This window comes from Rhinatrema bivittatum, chromosome 5 (assembly GCF_901001135.1).
Source record: "Rhinatrema bivittatum chromosome 5, aRhiBiv1.1, whole genome shotgun sequence".
NCBI lineage: Eukaryota > Metazoa > Chordata > Amphibia > Gymnophiona > Rhinatrematidae > Rhinatrema > Rhinatrema bivittatum.
The window spans coordinates 95,053,975-95,074,928 of NC_042619.1; the positions used below are offsets into that span (position 1 = coordinate 95,053,975).

General features: G+C 42.8%; 1 protein-coding gene across 3 annotated transcripts in view; it reads right to left on the minus strand.

The window, feature by feature from the left end:
- Positions 1–20,954, minus strand: part of LOC115092091 (solute carrier family 46 member 3-like) — a 70,630-nt gene that overhangs the window by 41,044 nt on the left and 8,632 nt on the right. The window lies entirely within an intron of this gene.

Below are 20,954 nucleotides of genomic sequence, written 5' to 3' on the forward strand. Positions count from 1 at the left end.
AGTGTATAAAACTATAGGTAGCAATAATTACCAGTGATCTACATGTAACATCAAAAGTATAAAATATGTAGGCATTGCCCGTCAGATTTCCAAGATATCCACACTACATATTCATTATATTGGATTTAAGCTTTAAATAAAATAAAAATATGTGGGTACCTAATTGGTATATCCATCAGAGAACCCTAAAATAGGGTAAGTAGCATCACTAATGAATTAAATGATTTGAAAGATGCTTAATGTTGCAAACTTCATTATACAATGGCAAAGAATATCAAAGCTATTAAAAAAATAATTCAAAAAATAAAATTGGCACAATAACACACATATATCTATCAATTGCTCTAGTCAATCATTCCTCATTCACACCGCTTCTAAACTCTCTGTAGTGTTATGCATTTATAACGTATAGATAGCTACATAAAACATTCTCAAACATATACAAAGTGCTTGTAATGAAACAATGACACACTTGCAATAGAGCTGGACTTCAAGAAAGATACTTTGTGATACAGTTGAATCACAGTCCACAAGACTTTGTAATTGTTTCACAGGTCTGTTGTTCCAGTGATGTTTCTGTAGTCTCTATTTTACTTCTGCTATATCCTGTATTCTCTCTGTCCCTACAAAGGCCTCAGGTTCATAACTATTCTTGCGTTGATACCATGGACTGTATTTAATGAAGAGGACTCGATCTCTTATTGTTGCTTCTTTATATGTCGATTTGCCAATTCAATGTCTCAAGACTTCAGCTGTTGTTAATTAACAGCTTGCTAAATGCAGCATAATCATCTGTGAATTTCCAATGTCTTCTTAGCATGTTGGAAGTAATGTTGAAACTGAGCTCATTTTTAAAAAGAAGCTGGGAATTTCTTCTTGAAAATTAGTTCCAGATATGGGGGTTTAAAACTTCCTGAACACTTTGTCCCTGCTGTTTGCATGGCTGGAGTTTCCAGGTGAAACTTCCTGTGTATGATTTGAAAATCAAATTAAATACACATAGTTTACGTCTCTAATTAACCACACCCGCAGGAACACCTGCATTAAAAGCAGCTAAATATAACTTCCTACTAAAACTAGTTGGCTATATTCAGTTGCTCAGCACAAGGGCAGTTTTCAAATAAGTGAGCTAGCCAGCAAACTCTTTACTTAGCTAGCCAGATCCTTTTTGAAAACTGTCCTCCCTGAGGGCCAATTTTCAAAGGGATTAGGATCCTAAATTGGCCCTTTTTAAAATGTACTAGGGCTAAGTGCCTAAATATAAAGTCTTAATTTTGTTATTCTCCTAAATTTAGGATCCTAAAAAGTGGTTGGCTACAGTGGCAGAGTTAGGGCAAGATAACCAAGTTAAGAGCTTAGCACTGATTTTCAGAACTAGGCACCTAAATTAAGAACCTAAATCCAGGAAAATGAATAGTAGGCCTATATTTATGTCAATTTCCAGCTGAAAACTTAAAGATAGATTTTAATGCCCATGCATGGGCATCGATGTGCGTGTAGTTGCCAGTGCGCGCACATGGATGTGCTGATTTTGTAACATGCGCAAGTCAACAAGCGCATGTTCTAAAATCCGCTACCCATGCGTATGACTTTATATTGGGGCACGCATGTCTCTTGCGCATAAGGGAGGGGAGGAGGATTTCAGTAGATGTGTGCAGCAATGCGATAGGCTCTTTTCCCTATTCCTTCCCAGGCCATTCCACTAAAGGAGCAGACTTCCTAAACCCCCTACTTAACCTGCCTCCCTTTTACCCTATCTGACCCAACCCCTAAAACCCTGCTGACTACCCTAGAATGTATTTAATACTTACCCAATGTCTGTAGCAGCAGCAGGTTATACGGGTCCTTCATTCCCGGCACATGCTTCAGCGGGACTCTGCCTTAATGGCGCTGTCCTGGCCCACCCCTTTCTTCTAAGGCCTATACAATGCATATACTGGGAGATATACACATGGCTCCAGGCCTGTGAAAATCTATGCAGCTCGCACGCAGCCCAGCCACATAGGCCTTTGAAAATCTACCTCTTAGGTTCTTAAGTTTGAGTTCATCTGTTTTTAAATATTGGGCCCCGCCCCCATGTTTAGCTTTAATTTTAGAATTTTTCCTAAATAAAGTTGTAGGGAGATAACCCATGTTTTCCACTGAAAGTAGCAAATATGAAGCATAATAGTCAAAGAAGAATGCAGTCAAAGACTGATAGCCCCAAAAGCACTGTCTCAGTGGAAAAACAAGAAACCTTGCCCTGATATACTGAAGGATTCTTTATCTAGATCTGTCTGTATATAAGTGCCTGTTTAAATAAAAAAGAAGACAGAAGGACAATGAAGAGGCTAAGCACTAAGCTGGAGTCATGGATCGGCAAGTCCAAAGTTCAGAAAGACCCCCACCCTTGGAAGAGGGGGGGGGGCAATCTGAGACAGAGAAAAACACTCTAGCATAACAGCTTGGCATACAGACATGGTAGGACCCCCCCCCCCCCCCCAAAGAAATGGGGAGAGGGAAAAGACCTGCAATGTGGCAAAGACCCTCCACCCACCATGTGATTATGCATAAGTTTATGCATATTTATCAGCTGGAAAGTATAAGGTAGGGGGGCAAAAAAGAGAATTCTAAAAGGACCCTGGGAGTGCGACCCTGAAGGGGAGCTAACCCTGAGAGTGACCCAGAAAGGAAGAGCAAAAGGGGAGTCTGAAGAAGACCAGCACTCCCTGTTATCAAGGAGGGAGATGACTAGGTGTGGCCAAGAGACCAGAGAGAGGGGATGTCCTGACGAGAGACAGTGGTGAGCTGTCTGAGATGATAGGGAGCCAAGAGCAGCCCGATAACTCTGCCAGTATGGGAAGGGACCAAGAAGCAAGCCCCAGACAGCTGGTTGCTTTCCCAGAACCTGTCCCAGAGTCAAGACTCTTTGTATGCCCACATTCTCTAGTTCTCCAACCGGAGCCTGTTTCAGAGGTAAACAGGGAAGATCGCCTGAAGTCTAGGCCAGGAGTAAGTAAGTTAGCCATAAGTATTAATATATTAAACAGGCTAAGTTTTATGGCATGTGGGAACTCACCCATGATATACAATGTTCTTTAGGGAAAAGAACATTAGTAAATCTTGCCAAATCTGATAAATAAAAGTTTATTTCTGATGATAACACGTTGTCTTTTTCCTGAGCTTAGGATCAAGAAGTAAGGAGGGAGGGCAACTGAAAGTGTCCTGTTGCAGACAGGTCCCTGCACCCCTAAACCTACTTACAGTCTGTATAGTCTACTAATAATCCTTTTCATTGAGCTATTTTTCCAGCAAAGGTTTTGGGTATGTTCCTTATCCAGGATTGCCCTTATTCCTTTCTGGCCAAGGAAATGCCTAATTTGATTTTTCTCTATCTCCTTTTTAACACTTAAAAAGCATATATAGCATCATTGATACTAGCAAAACAGAGAAGTTAGAATATCCCAATAGAGAGAATGTGGTTCAGGCTGCCCAGATGGATATAAAGAGCACACAGATGAGAATCACTCTACATTGCTATTATTGTTTGCTAATAAGCAAGTTGTGAATACAAATAGCTCATAAAAATACAAATAAAAAACACTGTAAAATGTCTGTATTTGAATGCCAAAAGTCAGAATGTATGGCATTATAGGAGGATACAGACATTTCAGAGATATGGTGGAAGGAGGATAACCAATGGAACACTGTAATATCAGGGTATAAATTATATCAAAATAAGGCAGATTGAATTGGTAGAGGTGTGGCACTATAATTAAAGGATGGCATAGAGTCAAATATAACAACAATCCTGCAGGAACCAAAATACACTGGGGAATTCTTATGAACAGAAATTCCATTTGTGACATTTACGAGTATAGCAGTGGGTGTATACTACTGACTACCTTCCCAAGATGAAGAAACAGACTATGACATGCTAACTGAAATTAGAAAGGCAAATAAATTTGGCAACACAATAATAATGGGAGATTTCACTTACAGAAGCACTTACTGGGTCAATTTCCAGATATATTTAAAGATTTTATGTTAATTTATGTTAATTATAAAAAAGGAATTTGCAGTTAAACTAATACCGAACAGTATCCCAAAACAATATGAGGTGGCTTTATTTAAATAAAAAATGTTACAAATATGTTTGTTATATTGTCCTCCTGGTATTCTGAAACATAATTTGTCACCATTAATTGAATTTTTTGTAGCATCAATAAGTACAAATATCCCAACATTAATATTGGGAGATTTTAATCTAAATATGAATGTTACTCCACATACAACAACATGTAGCACATTACTAGAAGCATTAACAGCACTTGGCTTTAAATTATTAACTACAAATCCAACACATAAAGGTGGTAACACATTAGATCTAATCTTTTCCAATATTAAAGAAATTACTGATACCTTAATACAATATGCTCCAGTCCCATGGTCAGACCATTTTTTTTATTACATATGCAGATAACGATGAAAAACTATCCTGATAATAATTTAGCAAAACCTATAACTTTTAAATATCATCTTTACGATGGTGGCAGCCATCTTTAAAGATGGTGGCGGCCATCTTTAAAGATGGCGCCGGCCATCCAGTGCTCCTACCATGTGACAGGGACTGGCCAATGGCACGGATACCCTGTCACATGGTAAGGGCAAAGGGCCATCGGCGCCATTTTTTTTAGCGCAGCCGATGGACTGGGAACGGGAGATCGCTCCCCGCGGCCCCCCTGGACCACCAGGCATGTGTAAAAAGTTTTGGGGGGGGGGGTCGGGAGAGTGGGGGAGGCTAAGGGGGTAATTTTAAAGGGTCGGGGTGGGTTTTTTTTTATCGGGCCATCAGCGCCATTTATATTAGTGGCAGCCAAAATGGCGCCGATGGCCCGAGAGCGGGAGATCGTGCCGGGACCCCCCGGTAATTTAACATTTTGGGGGGGTTCGGGAGGGTAAGGGATTGGTTTTAAAGGGTCGGGGTGGGTTTAGGGGTTGTTTTGGTGTGCTGGTTTTCCCGCCCTCCCCCCAAATAATTCCTGTGCCCGATTTAACGATTTTTGACGATAAATCGGGGGAATTTGTATTGTTTCGTGCACTCTAACGATTTTTGACGATTTCAAAATTATCTGACGATTTTTTTAAATCATCAAAAAACAATTCACATCCCTACCCCCTAGTCCTTCTATTATCCAAAAAAGTAAATAACCAATTCACATTTACCTGTTATAGATCTCTCATGATTTTAAAGACTTCTATCATATGCCCCCTCAGTCATCTCTTCTCCAACCTGAACAGCCCTAATATCTTTACCCTTTCTTCACAGGGGAGCTGTTCCATCCCCTTTATCATTTTGGTCACCATTCTCTGTACCTTCTCCAGTGCAACTATATATTTTTCGAGATGCAGCAACCAGAATTGTACACAGTACTCAAGATGTGGTCTCATCATGGAGCGATACAGAGGCATTATGACATTTTCTGTTTTATTCATCATTCCCTTCCTAATAATTCTTAACATTGTTTGCTTTTTTGACTGCCGCAGCACACTGAGCTGACAATTTCAATGTATTATCCACTAAGATGCCTAGATCTTTTTCCTGAGCTTCTAATATGGAACAGAACATCGTGTAACTACTGCATGGGTTATTTTTTCCTATATGCATCACCTTGCACATGTCCACATTATATTTCATCTGCCATTTAAATTCCCAGTCTTCCAGTCTTGCAAGGTCCTCCTGGAATTTATCACAATCCACTTGGGATTTAACTACTCTGAAGAGTTTTTTATCATCTGCAAATTTGATTACCTCACTCATCGTATTCTTTTCTAGATCATTTATAAATATATTGAAAAGCACTAGTCCAAGTACAAATTCCTGAGGTACTCCACTGTTTACCCTTTTCCACTGAGAAAATTGACCATTTAATCCCACTCTCTGTTTCCTGCCTTTTAATCAGTTTGTAATTCACGAAAGGACATCTCCTCCTATCACATGATGTTTTAGTTTTCTTAGAAGCCTCCCATGAGGGACTTTGTCAAACGCCTGCTAAAAATCCAAATATACTACAACTACCTGTTTACCTTTATCCACATATTTATTAACCCTTTCAAAAAATGAGGCAGATTTGTGAGGCAAGACTTCCCTTGAGCAAAGCCATGCTGAGTATGTTCCATTAAACCATGTCTTTCTATATGCTCTGTGATTTTGATCTTTAGAATAGTTTCTACTATTTTTCCTGGCACTGAAATCAGGCTCCCCAGTCTATAGTTTCCCAGGTCACACCTGGAGCCATTTTTAAATATTGGGGTTACATTGGCCACCCTCCAGTCTTCAGGTACAATGGATGGTTTTAATGATAGGTTACAAATTTTAATTAATAGATCAGAAATTTCATTTTTTAGTTCCTTCAGAACCCTGGGGTGCATACCATCTGGTCCAGGTGATTTGCTACTCTTTAGTTTGTCAATCTGGCCTACTACATCTTAACAGTGATTAGGTTCATTTCATCTGACTCATCACCCTTGAAAACCATCTCTGGAACTGGTATCTCTCAGCCTCATTAGTAAACACAGAAACAAAGAATTCATTTAGAGCTAGATTTTAAAAGCCTTACAAATGCCAAATCAGGGAGATGTGCGTGTCTCTCGGGCTAGCGTGCAGCACATCTATTTTAAGAAGCGTCCATGGACACACATATCTCCCAGAAAGTGAAAAGAAAAAGTTCCAAAAAGGTGTGGGGCATGAGCGTGGTCTAGGTAGTACATGGATGTTTCGGGAATTTCAATGGAAACCAGCCTGTAAGCATTTACTCGCACAAGCATGCGCCGGGGTCCCCTACCGCATAACTTTACTTCTGTTATAGATGGCGTGTAAGTTATAAAACAAAAATCTAGGTTCTCAGTGGGGTTTTAAGGGTTGGGGCAGGTAAGGTAAAAGAGAGGTTAGTTAGATGGGGGGGGGGGGTTTAGGAAGTCCTATCCTGTAACTGGGCAAAGTGGGAATGAACTAGTTTACTTGGTAATTTTGTCAGTTCGCGTGTATATGAATATCCTCCCCACTTACACAGTAGAAGCGGGACATGCACATTTACGTGCGACCAGCCGATTTTATAAGATCCGCGCATTTAAGCGTGCATGTTATAAAATGACCACGTCCATTAGCACATGCCAGCACACGTGCGTTCATGTACGCCCATGCGACTGTTTTAAAGTTACCATTCCTGTTTTTCTGCAATGGCCTTATCTTCCCTAAGAGCCCCTTTAACCTCTTGGTCATCTAACAGTCCAACTGATTCCCTTGCAAGTTTCCTGCTTTGGATATATTTTAAAACGTTTTATTATGAGTTTTTGCCTCTACAGCCAACTTCATTTTAAATTCTCTCTTAGTCTATCTTATCAGTGTTTTACATTTAATTTGACAAAGCTTATGCTTTTTCCTATTTTCTTCAGATGGATCCTTCTTCCAGTTTTTGAAGGATGTTTTTTGGTTAAAATAGCCTCTTTCACCTCACATTTTATCCAAGCCAGTAATCATTTTACCATCCTTCCACCATTCTTAATGCGTGGAATACATCTGGACTGCACTTCTAATATGGTATTTTAAAAAAATGTCTACACCTGTTGTCCACTTTTAACCTTTACAGCTGCAACTTTCAGGTTTTTTTCTAATTACTTTCCTCATTTTATCAGTTTCCCTTTTGAAAATGTAGTTTTAGACCTGTAGATTTACATATTGTCCCCCTTCCAGTTATTAATTCAAATTTGATCATGTTATGATCATTATTGCCAAGTCTCCCCACCACCGTTACCTCTCTCACCAAATCCTGCATTCCACTAAGAATTAAATCTAAAATAGCTCCCTCTCTCGTTGGTTTCCAAACCAATTGCTCCATGAAGCAATTGTTTATTCCATCCAGGAACCTTATATCTCTAGCATGTCCTGATATTACATCTACCCAGTCAATATTGGGGTAATTGAAATATATATATATATATATATATATATATATATATATAGTTATATATATATAGTTATATATATATAATTGAAATCTCCCATTATTACTGCACTGCCAAATTGGTTAGCTTTCCTGATTTCTCTTAGCATTTCATCATCTATCTCATCATTCTGGCCAGGTGGACGGCAGTATACTCCTATCACTATACTCTTACACAACACACATGAGATTTCTACCCATATAGATTCTACTGGCATTTAGTCTCTTGTATGATCTTTATCTTGATGGACTCTATGCCCTCCCGGACATAAAGTGCCACACTCCCACCAAGTTGGTCCTCCCTATCATTGCGATATAATTTGTACCCTGATATAGCACTGTCCCATTGGTTATCCTCTTTCCACCAGGTCTCTGAGATGCAAATTATGTCTATTTTATCATTCATTGCTATACACTCTAACTCTCCCATTTTTCTTCTTAGACTTTTGGCATTGGCATTCCAACATTTCAAAGTGTATTTTTGTTTGTATTAACAACCTGCTTTCCAGTTGATGGGGATAAGTCAGGTGATTCTTTACTTATAGGCACTTGGACTACTTTTGCTTTTATTTGAACCTCTCTATTGGGATGCCCTAAGTCTCCTGTTTCATTAGTATCCTTCAAAGATACCTTCCTCCGAACCATGCACAGCTGAGTGACTGTCGGCTTTTCATAAGTCAGGATAATTTGCTTTAAATAGGTGCAATTCTTGCTTACATTCTTATGACCTTTAGGGGTAAATTTTCAAAGGGTTACACGTGTAAGATACATGCGTAACACCTGAAAACCTACCCCTGCGCGCGCCAAGCCTATTTTGCATAGGCTCGGCGGCGCACGCAAGCCCCGGGACGTGTGTATGTCCCGCGGCTTTGAAAAATGGGCGGACCGGGGGCGTGGCCGAGTGCCCCGACACAGCGGCCTGTGTCGGGGCCTGGCACGCTGGCAGCGAGCTGGCACGCGCAACTTACGCTTGCCAGAGGTAGGTGTAACTCTACAAAACAAGGTGGGGGGGTGGGATTTAGGTAGGGCTGGGGGGTGGGACCAAAAAAAATGTTCCCTCCAAGGCCGCTCCGATTCCGGAGCGGCCTTGGAGGGAACAGAGAAAGCCATCGGGCCTCCCCTAGGGCTCAGGTCATGCAAGGAGCACAAGTGTGCACCCCCTTGCGTGCGCTGACCCCAGATTTTATAACATGTGCGTGCAAAATTTAAAATTGGTCCCTTATTGTTTAATCCAAAGGTTAACTGGACAGAGACTGGAAGTCAATTCAGAAAGTATCATGAACTGTTGGTCAGTGGACCCCTGAGCCGAGACGAGCTTGGCATTACCTACAGGAGGGAACTTCCCTGCAGGTCCTCATCATCAGGAGGCAGGTACGGTCATATGGAGACCAAATAGGACCTTCACCAATACCACGTCCACGTTCCCCACAGGTTGAGCCCTTGGGTTTCGGGGCCAGCTGGACTTAGGCGCAGGCCTCCAGTCAGTGATGAATCCCACGAAGGCAGCAGACAAAACAGAGTTGGGCATACCAGAGGTCGGGGCCGGCAGCGAGCAACAGAGTCCAGAGGAGGTCAGAGCAGGCGTCAAGCAGAGAGGAACTGATGAACAGGCAGGAGGTCAAGGCAGGCAGCAGGTGGAGAAAAATCCAGAGAACATACTGAGGTCAAAACCAGAGAAGCAGTCCAAGGGGTCAGAGAACAGGAGTGGGAACACAGAGTGGGAACCGGGAGCACAGAGTCAGGAGCAACCAGCTTCTCTAGCAGAGAGGGACCTGTTGCTGAGGCAAGGGGGAAGGGGTAGAAATCTCTGGTGGGACAACCTCGGGGGCTGTTTCAGCCATTGCCAGCCCCCAAGGAACCTTGGACTCAAATTTCCAAGGACTTCATCGAGGATCTCCCGCTTTCAGATGGCAACATGATCATTTGGGTGGAAGTTGTCTGTTTCTCAAAGATTTCACATTTTATCGCCTTCCCTGGTCTTCCCTCGGTGCCTCAACTGGCACAGCTCTTCGTCCACCATGTGTGGACTCACTAAGCATATTCTATCTGACCGCGGAACTCAATTCACAGCCAATTACTGGAGAGCCCTTTGTAGAAAATTTGACATCACGTTGGACTTCCCTACCGCCTACCATCCGCAATCAAATGGGCAGATGGAGAGAACGAACTGCACACTGAAGCACTTCCTCCGAACCTACGTCAATGCTCATCAGGACGATTGGGCAGCACTGCTTCCCTGGGCAGAGTTCTCTCTTAATTCTCATCCTTGTTCCGCCACCGGATCTTCACCCTTCCAGTTCATTTATGGAAGGCAGCCACTTCCCCCTCACTCATGGCTCAGTTGACTGCCCAAGAATTGCACCTCCTTTGGAACCATATGCAGCAGATGCTTCATGAAGCAGGGCTTAAAGCCAAGAGATTCACTGATGCTCACTGTAGACCAGTCCCACAGTTTAAAGCCAATGAGAGGGTCTGGCTCAGTACACAATACATCCAGCTCAAGCTCTCGTCCATGCGGTTGGTTCCACAATATTTGGTCCCTTCCCAGTGCTCCATTAGTTGGGTCCAGTAACCTACCAGCTCCACCTACCTTCATCCTTAAGGATTCACAACTCCTTCCATGTCTCACTCCTAAAGCCCCTGGTTCTCTCATGGCCTTCTTGGAAGATACCCGAACCACAACAGCTCACCTGTGAGAGCGATACCATCTATCAGGTGCACGATGTACTTGACATGAGGAAACAAGATCGAAGATGGGAGTACCTTCTTGCCTGGGAAGGATTTGGCCCAGAAGAAAACACCTGGAAACCGACCGCCAACATATTAGATAAAGATCTGATTAAACAATTCCGCGCCTCCCACCCCAGGAAGCCAAAACCCTCTGGAGGGGGGCTTAGAAGGGGGGGTACTGTTATGTTTGCCGGCCGTGGAGCCCTGCAACTGACTTCTCTCACTTCCTGCTGCCCTGCAGCGGGCCCAGGCTTTCTGGCAGTGTCGGGGAGCTGCTGCCGATGCGAGCCATCCTGTCCCTGGGCTTTGGGAGACTCCTCCCTCTCTTCCGTGGCCAGGACACCGCCAACTGCCATCCTTCTGTGAGCTCTTCCTTGGCGCTCATGCATGCCTCCTCCCAGTTCTTAAAGGGCTGGTGGTGGGAAAATGCTGCCGGCCCTCCTTGATGACATCACAGGTCCAGCCTTATATAAGGCTGCATCCAGCTCCCAGCAGATGGCTTGCTTCCTGAGAGTTCCTGAGTTTGCGCCTTCGCTCCTGCCCTCCTCATCTCTTCTGCTTGACCTTAACATGACTTCGGACTGGACAACTGACTAGGAGCTACATCACCTGCCATGACCTTATGCCTGGACATTGACTGAGGTACGCCGCCTGCCCTGATCTTTCGCCTGGACACTGATTTTGAGCTACACTGCCTGCTACAACCTCTAGCCTGGACACTGGCTTCATTCTGTGCAACCTTCTCACTGTTATTGCTCACCCCGCCAGGAGGGCGGAGTTAGCAATCTGTTATTGCTCACCCTGCCAGGAGGGCGGAGTTAGCAATCTATTAGGTTCCAGCTCCTCTGGGAGGAGGAGTTAGCAACTGTTGTGGCTCAACCTGCCAGGAGGGTCTAGTTAGCAGTCTGTATCGACCAGCTCCTCCGAGGGGAGGAGTTGGCAGTCTGATATGGCTAACCCCGCCAGGAGGGTAGAGTTGGCAACCTGGTATGCACTGGTTCTGTAGAATGAAAGTTAGCATTCTATTATAATTCTGCTTTGGAGTTGAGCAATCTGAGACAGATCCGCTAGGGAGTTAGAACTTAATATAATCTCTGTACTGAAGTAGCAATCTGTTATGGATCTGTTCCCTTGAAGAAGGAGTAACAGTGATGATACTCCGTAGGCAGAATTAGTGAACTTATGTGGGTTGGCTCCCACAGAGTGGTAGATGATATAATACCTCTCTATTAGTGAAAGGAATGAACACTTAGTAGAAATGGTGAATCCCTGGGCCGATGGCAGATGACAGCACCCCCAAGAGGAGATCCTGAGAGGAACCACCGGCTAGGCTAGAGTATTGAGACAAACACAGATCATTCTTTATTAGACTGGAAGAAGAACCACCAGAGGTGGCAGTAGTGAGCTGATGTGCTCAGCAGGGATGAAGTCCTTCAAATACTGGATTAGCGATCTCTGACTTGCTGAGCTGTAGAGAGAGACTATAGGTAGTGAGTGACTAAACAGGGTATGCTGGATACATAACCAGTAGTGGATGATACACTCACAATGGTAGATGCATCAGAAAGTCTTCAGTATTCAGGAACAGAAGCCACAGGTTCCTGTAAACAGTCTGAAATAGTAACTCACAATAACTGTGTAAGAGATGGCTTCTGGAATAGAAGAGAGTTGAAGAGAGTTGAGGAACAAAGGCCCTCGTGGAGCGAGTACCGGTTCCTATCTGCAATCTGTAATAGTAATCCATAAGATATAGGTATGCGATATCTTCTGAGAAAGAAGAGAGTTTGTGAAGGATTTTAGGAACATGGGCCCTCGTGGAGCGAGTACCGGTTCCTATCTGCAATAACTCACAATCTCCGTGCCTGCGTTAACGTCTTAGACAGAAAGGAGTCTTTGGGATTAGGAGTATAGGCCCTTGTGGAGCGAGTACCGGTTCCAATCTGAATAGAACTCACAGTGTTCACGTCTGTGATCGCTTCCAGGCAATAGGAGTCTTCTGAGTTCAGGAATGTAGGCCCTCGTGGAGCGAGTACCGGATTCCGTCCTGTATCTGAAATCAAGAAGAGAGAGAGTGGGGCCCCCGAAGAGCGGGTACCCCTAGGTAAGTTTGTAGAGGCAGAGCAGTGGAGAAAGATTCCTCCTTGCTAACTCGATTCGTAGTTGCAAGCAAAGACCTTTTATGTTGGAAGCAGATGACGTTACTACGGGGGGACGCCCCCGAGGTTCGCGCCCTTGCCGGTACAAGTCTGGAGCGTGCACGCCCTTACATCATCAGAAACATGGCGGATCCATAACGTCAAGCCAGTCCGGGGACTCCAGGACACAGAGGCAGAGAGAAGCCACGGCAGCATCTGTCCGTCAGAGCCGAAGGGAGTCACCATAAAGGTAGAGAGGGTGGAGCGAGGGTGAGAATAGGCATGAATGCAACACTGACTAAATCCTTGCAGAGGCCCCACGTAAGTCCAGCCGGCCCCGGTACCTGAGGGCTCAATCTGACGGGAACAAGGGCTGGTAGTGGTGAAGCCCAGCAGGGGTCTCTGCTATTCTCCAGCCTCACCAGCTGTCAGGGGGACCTATGGGGGCCCTCCCTACAGGTGGTAACACTCCTCCTCAGCCCAAGAGTCCACCTCCAGAACACCTAAACTCTGAAAACTGATGGAGTAGATTTACAGATGCAAGATCTGGAATAAGCTTACACATCTTATAGACAAAAAAATAGATAAATTGGAAAGATCTGTGATAGTTTTGGAAGAGAAGGTGGAGGATTTGAAGAATCGCAGCCGCCATAATAACGTTTGGATTGTCGGGTTACCGGAGGCCTCAGAAGGGCATGATGTTGCGGCCTTCATTTCAAAATGGCTGCCAGAGTAGATGGGCTTTGAGGTTAAAGCAGGTAGAATTAAGATCAAAGAGCACACCGATCACTGGCACCTCTACCTGGCCCTCAAAGGAGATTGTGAGCGATCACTGTTCACCTCCACAATTTCTCCGATAAGCAACAGGTCCTGAACATGACCAGAATGAAGAAAGAACTTCTTTTTCAAGGGAAGAGAATTTTTATTTTCCCTGACTTTTCCACAGAGGTTCAATAATGTTGTCAAAGCTTTAATGAAGTAAAAAGCAAGAGGCCTTCAATATGCAATGCAATATCTAGCCAAATTGCGGCTTGTTGGTGCAGGACAGAATCAAATTTTTCAATCTCCGAAGGAAGTGGAAACATATCTTAAAGCTGATTCCACTGGGATCACTGATCTCTGACAGCAAAGTTGATCACTTCTCTGCATAGCTTACATCAGATGTTTTCTTTTGCTGGATGGAATCAGGCGGGAGTGCCTGCTTGCAGTGGTCACTGCAATTCTACAATTTGTTTGTTTGATCCCACCCTTGGGTTACATTCTTTCTATTACCCCTTTTTTTTTCCTTTGGATTTTTACCTTTCACACTGTTGGTTTATTCTGGCCCCTTTTTGTACTATTGGACAATTTTTTGCTTTGACGATCCTCTAAGTAAATGCCCACTGCGAAACACAAAGTACTTTGTGTTTCGCAGTGGGCATTTTCTCAGTGGAAGAGAGTAGGCAGTGGAGTGCCTCAAGGATCTGTATTGGGACCCTTACTTTTCAATATATTTATAAATGATCTGGAAAGAAATACGACGAGTGAGATAATCAAAATTGCAGATGATACAAAATTGTTCAGAGTAGTTAAATCACAAGCAGATTGTGATAAATTGCAGGAAGACCTTATGAGACTGGAAAATTGGGCATCCAAAAGGCAGATAAAATTTAATGAGGAGAAGTGCAAGGTGATGCATATAGGGAAAAATAACCCATGCTATAGTTACACAATGTTAGGTTCCATATTAGGTGCTCCCACCCAAGAAAGAGATTTAGGCATCATAGTGGATAACACATTGAAATCGTCGGTTCAGTGTGCTGCGGCAGTCAAAAAAGCAAACAGAATGTTGGGAATTATTAGAAAGGGAATGGTGAATAAAACGGAAAATGTCATAATGCCTCTGTATTGCTCCATGGTGAGAACGCACCTTGAATACAGTGTACAATTCTGGCCGCCGCATCTAAAAAAAGATATAATTGCGATGGAGAAGGTACAGAGAAGGGCGATCAAAATGATAAGGGGAATGGAACAGCTCCCCTATGAGGAAAGACTAAAGAATTTAGAACTTTTCAGTTTGGAGAAGAGATGGCTGAGGGGGGATATGATAGAGGTGTTTAAAATCAAGAGAGGTCTAGAACGGGTAGATGTGAATCGGTTATTTACTCTTTCAGATAATAGAAAGACTAGGGGACACTCCATGAAGTTAGCATGTGGCACGTTTAAAACTAATTGGAGAAAGCTCTTTTTCACTCAACGCACAATTAAACTCTAGAATTTGTTGCCAGAGGATTTGGTTAGTGCAGTTAGTATAGCTGTGTTTAAAAAAGGATTGGATAAGTTCTTGGAGGAGAAGTCAATTATCTGCTATTAATTAAGTTGACTTAGAAAATAGTCACTGCTATTACTAGGAATGGTAACTTGGAATAGACTTAGTTTTTGGGTACTTGCCAGGTTCTTAAGGCCTGGATTGGCCACTTTTGGAAACAGGATGCTGGGCTTGATGGACCCTTGGTCTGACCCAGTATGGCATGTTCTTATTGTAAACATGTCCCGTTGTGGCCTCATACTCACAAGTGTGGCTTGCAGGGCAGATTTCTTATCATGTGTTTATTTTTCTTCCATACCATTCATTTTCTTTCATATATAATCTTTGGACCACTTTTTTACTGTTTTCAGCTCACAAATTTTTTTATTGAGGCTATTTCTCCATTTAACTTTTACATTGTACGCATGATTTTTTTCAGACATTTTTTCAAAATGTTGTTTTTTGATCATTTTGCTGTATAATTAATTGAGAGTAGGTGGGAGCAATAACGGTGTTAGGTATACGTTTGATGGGTTGGGATCTGTTTGATGTTTGGGTGGGGGAGATATTTGTGAAAACTCTGGATTTGTCTTCGGACCCTATTCAGTTGTGCATATGCTTTGGGTTGGGTTATTGGTAAGCTGATTCAGTGGGGATTCTGGTGGTTGGGGAGTTGGTCTGGTTTGGGGGGATATATTTTTCTTTTCCTTTTTCTAGGAATATTACCATGGTTGATATATACCAGTTTCTATTCCTTTATATGGTATAGGGGAGATCTGTTTATTAACAAAAGGATGTACAATCTAATGTTTAGGTTTGCATGCACAAACAAACTAATTTTTTATTTCTGGCTGATTACCTGGAATGTCTTGGGAGCGCTAACGATGCTTAAGGTAATTTTTCAATATTTATCTAATAAATGCAATGTCCCTTTCTAACATTAAGGGGCGGATTTTAAGAGCCCTGCTCGCCTAAATCCGCCCAAATCAGGGCGGATTTAGGCGAGCAGGGCCCTGCGCGCCGGGAAGCCTATTTTACATAGGCCTACTGGCACGCGCAGAGCCCCGGGACTCGCGTAAGTCCCGGGGTTTTCGGAGGGGGCGTGTCGGGGGGCGGGCCCGAACCGCGCGGCATTTTCGGGGCTTGTCGGCAGCGTTTTGGGGGCGGGTACGGGGGCGTGGCTACGGCCCGGGGGCGTGGCCGCGCCCTCCGTACCCGCCCCCAGGTTGCGGCCCGGCGCGCAAGAGGCCCACTGGCGCGCGGGGATTTACGTCTCCCTCCGGGAGGCGTAAATCCCCCAACAAAGGTAAGGGGGGGGTTTAGACAGGGCCGGGCGGGTGGGTTAGGTAGAGGAAGGGAGGGGAAGGTGAGGGGAGGGCGTTAGAGGATTCCCTCCGAGGCCGCTCCGATTTCGGAGCGGCCTCGGAGGGAATGGGGGTAGGCTGCGCGGCTCGGCGCGCGCCGGCTATACAAAATCAATAGCCTTGCGCGCGCCGATCCAGGTTTTTAGCAGATACGCGCGGCTCCGCGGGTATCTACTAAAATCCAGCGTACTTTTGTTTGCGCCTGGAGCGCCAACAAAAGTAGGCCTATTCGCGGAGTATGAAAATCTACCCCTAAGTGTATATCCCTTAATGTTAGAGGTCTCTCCAATCCCATTAAGAGGACCAGAACATTACAATACCTCAAAAATCTTGGCTCTAACATAATATTCCTTCAAGAAACACATAGAACATCTTAAGTTAGAATATGGTTGGGTGGGTAAAGTGGTGGCTGCTTCATACTCCACCAGGAGTAGGGGAGCCTGTATCTTATTTCATAAATCCCTTCCTATTTCTATTACCAGAACTTTTCATGATTTTGAAGGAAATTTTGTAATTGTTGAGGGCATTATTTTATTGGTTAATGTTTATGGCCCTAACTTATACTCTGAGGAATTTTTTGAAAGATTTTTGAAGGTCCTTAAGTCTTATCCCGCAGACAAGGTCATTATGGGGGGGGGGGGACTGGAATCTGTGCCTTAATGTTAAATTGGATAGATCTCATTCTTCTGCTTCTGCGATGCCGATTCCAGCTGCTTTAAAACCATCATACAGTCTCCATGATGTATGGACAGAACTCTTCCCCAGCAGTCGTGAATACACGTATTACTCGCCCCAACATCATACTTATAGCAGAATAGATTTCTTTCTATGTAGTTCCTCTACCATGCATTTTGATGTGACAGTGACATCTTACCATCTCATTTATCTGATCACCATCCAGTTCTGCTCTCTGTAGAGTAAGGAAGCAGGCTCCCAAAGCCGGTGGCACTAAAATCTCTCCCTTCATCAGAATCAAGATTTTTTGGACAGAGTGAAAAAAGCCATCACAGACTTTCAATTTCACCATCTGCTAGAGGCTTATGACTCTAGGTTATGTTGGGAAACCCTAAAAGTGGTATTGCGAGGTCAAATTATATCTTTTGCTAGTTATAAACAGAAACAATATCAAACTAAACAACTCAGTTGATTAATAAAGTAGAATGTAAACATAAGCTAGATTGTTCCCCTAAGACTTGCAAGACTTTACAACTTGCTAGAGATGAGCTACTCAAAATTCAATCTTCTTTAATAAAAAGAAGTTTTAGGTTCTCTAAGCAAAAATATTATGAGCGGGGTAACAAACCTAGCTCCTTAAGACCTCTTTACCTGTTATTAGTGCCTTACAAGGAGCCTCAGGTGATCTTTTTCATTCCAACATGCAAATAGTGCAGCAATTTAAGGTTTTTTTTAATCAACATTTGTACGGAGCTTCTGAAGCATCCTCAATGGATGATATCAAACGTTTTTAAGCTCTGTGCAAATGTCTTGGATTCCTGATGACACCAATGCCCAATTGGAGAGGTCAATTATGGTTTTTGAGTTTGAATGGGCCTTACATCTTTGGAAGCAAGAAAGAATCCAGGGCCAAATGGTTTCCCTTTGGAATATTACAGAAGTTTTCAAAGGGAGCTGGTCCCTCTTTAACAAGAGCTTTTTAATTTTATGAGGACCCCTGCTTTTTCTCCTGGGAACTTGCTGGATGCTCACATCATCTTGATTCCTAAACCAAGTAAGGATCCCTTACTTTGTGGTTCATATAGGCCAATATCCTTGATAAATTTGTATATAAAAATTTTAGCAACATTTGTTGCCAACACTGATACGTCCTGATCAGAATGGTTTTATAAAAGGTAGAACCTCCATAGCTAATACTAGATGATTGTTCAACATAATTCATAAGGCGGAGAAATTAAAAATCCCTGGAGTGGTTCTCTCCCTGGACGCTGATAAAGCATTTGACCAGATCCCTTGGCAATATTTGTTCACGGTCTTGCGACATTATGGTTTTGCTGAGCAATTTGTTTATTGGATATTGGCACTATGCATAAAGCCTAAGGCCTGAATCCTAAAAAATGGATTTATTTCAGATCCTTTTTCCATCTCTAGGGGGACCAGGTAGGGGTGCCCTCTTTCCTCTTCTCCTTTTAATTTAGCTCTTGAGCCATTGGCACAAAAAATCAGGGAGTCCCAGGATATTGAGGGCTTTCAATTGGGACTTACATGTCATAAAATCTCTTTATATGTAGATGATATCTTACTTTATGTTACACATCCCAAAACATCAATCCAGGCCATAGTAAGTCTTTTGAAAGGCTAAGGGGAGTTGACTGGTTATACTATTAACTGTGCTAAATCCCTTTTGATGTATTTGGGTCCCAGGGGTTTCTGTTATTCCTTACGAAGTAATTTTATGATAGCAGAAAATAATATTAAATATCTGGGAATTGTGGTCCCAAAGAGTCTGAGAGAGCTGTATAAACTGAATTATCCTAAGGTGTTTATAATACTGCAGACAGACCTTTATAGGTGGATTGATTTCCCATTGTCAGTTTTGGGCAGGGTCTACTTGGTTAAAATGGTTGTCCTTCCCTGTCTCTTATATCTTTTCCAGCACCTCCCTTGCAATGTTCCTCAGAAGGCATTCAGAGACCTTAATGGAGCTATTTCTTCCTTTTCATGGAGTCGTAAACTGCCACTTATGAAGCTTCTGACCTTACAGTATCCAGGAATTGTGGGGAATTGGATGTTCCAAATATGTTTCTTTATTATTTAGCTTCCAGATTAGTGGACATTAAAGACTGGTTGTTTTCTTCACATTCTCCTAGCTGGGTATCTCTTGAGGGTATGTATCTGGGGGATTTCACATTAGCGTCTCTTCTCATTTTACCTTCTACCTCTCCTCAGTATGTAAGGATAAGTCACTCCAACCCTTTTATTTCTCATACATTGAAAGTCTGGTGAACAACAAATAAATTATTGGGATTTCAGTATGAGGGATTTTCTCCTATTTCCTGACTTCAGGGCAATCCGACCCTATCTCCTCTTACTTTTTCTCTGGACTTGGAGACTTGGAATATGGATGGCTTGTGCTTCCTTTGACCAAATGCTGGTGGATGATCACTTCAAGTGTTTTCCTGAGGTAGAAGCTGAATACCACATTGCTGAACACACAACCTATATTTTTTCTCGATTGCGCAAGGTGGTGGAGTGTCACTTGGAGAACTCTTGCCCTCTTCGTTTGCACTCTTATCTGGAATCTTCTCTTATTTCATCCAGATCTCTTAAATGTTTGATCTCTAGATTATATACTTACTTGTTAGATGGCATTTATGATCCTGAGACATGTCCCAACATTACTGAAAGATGAAATGAGGATCTTTTGCTAAACTTAGATGATGACTGGAAAGATATATGGGGTTCAAGCCTTAAATTATCTCATTGTAATAAGGTTCAGGAACTAATATTCCGATTATTACACAGAACCTTTAGATACCCTTTATTTTTCTCTAAATTTAGCAGATCTAGCCCTTTTTGCTGGAGAGGATGTAGTATACCTGCATCCCACTTTCACATGTGGTGGGACTGTCCTATTGTATATAATTTCTGGCAACAAGTTGGATCTTTGATTTGAGAAATTTTGGGTCACTCATTGCCGCTCATGGCACCCTTGTGTCTTCTGGGAATATGGGGAGATGTTGTATTGTCCAAATCTGAGAAACTTTTGTCAATTCAGTTGTTACATGTTGTGCGTATCACCATTGCTTATTATTGGAAGTTCACACCCTTGATCACTGGCAAACCATGGTTGCAGATATTGCTATAATGGAAAAAATCTCCTTCTCATTATTGAAGAAATGTGGGACTTACAACACTGTTTAGAAGCCTTATTGGCCCTGGAGGCAATTCCAACTTCTCTAATGTGGAGTGAATTGTCCTACATTCTGGTATGGAAAGAAGCAAACTACTAAAAGTCTCCTATCCCATTCCTGCATCATAGTTCAACTGTTCATCACAGAAACTGAGATCTGTTACAACTCATATGCTTCCTAGGGATAGCAACCTGTTTAATTACTGCTTTGTAAATAAGTTCAGAACATTTTGGAAGCAATCCTGCTGAGTAGTCTACAATTATTAAGTGTTATATAACAAGAATTTCACCTGAAGCCACAGAGAGGAAAATCTCTTTTTCTTTGAGTTTAATCCACCTGTGGTCTATTAAAACATCTGACAGAACTACGCTCACCTGAGAACCCTAAAATCATTCAGGTAGATCTGAGTAATTGGTGCATAATAACATAATATTTGCCATACTGGGTCAGACCAAAAGTCCATCAAGCCCAGTATCCTGTTTCCAACACTGGCCAATCCAGGTCACAAGTACCTGGCAGCATCCCAAAAAGTAAACAGATTCCGTGCTGCTTATCCCAAGTCCACCTTAATAATGATTTATGAACTT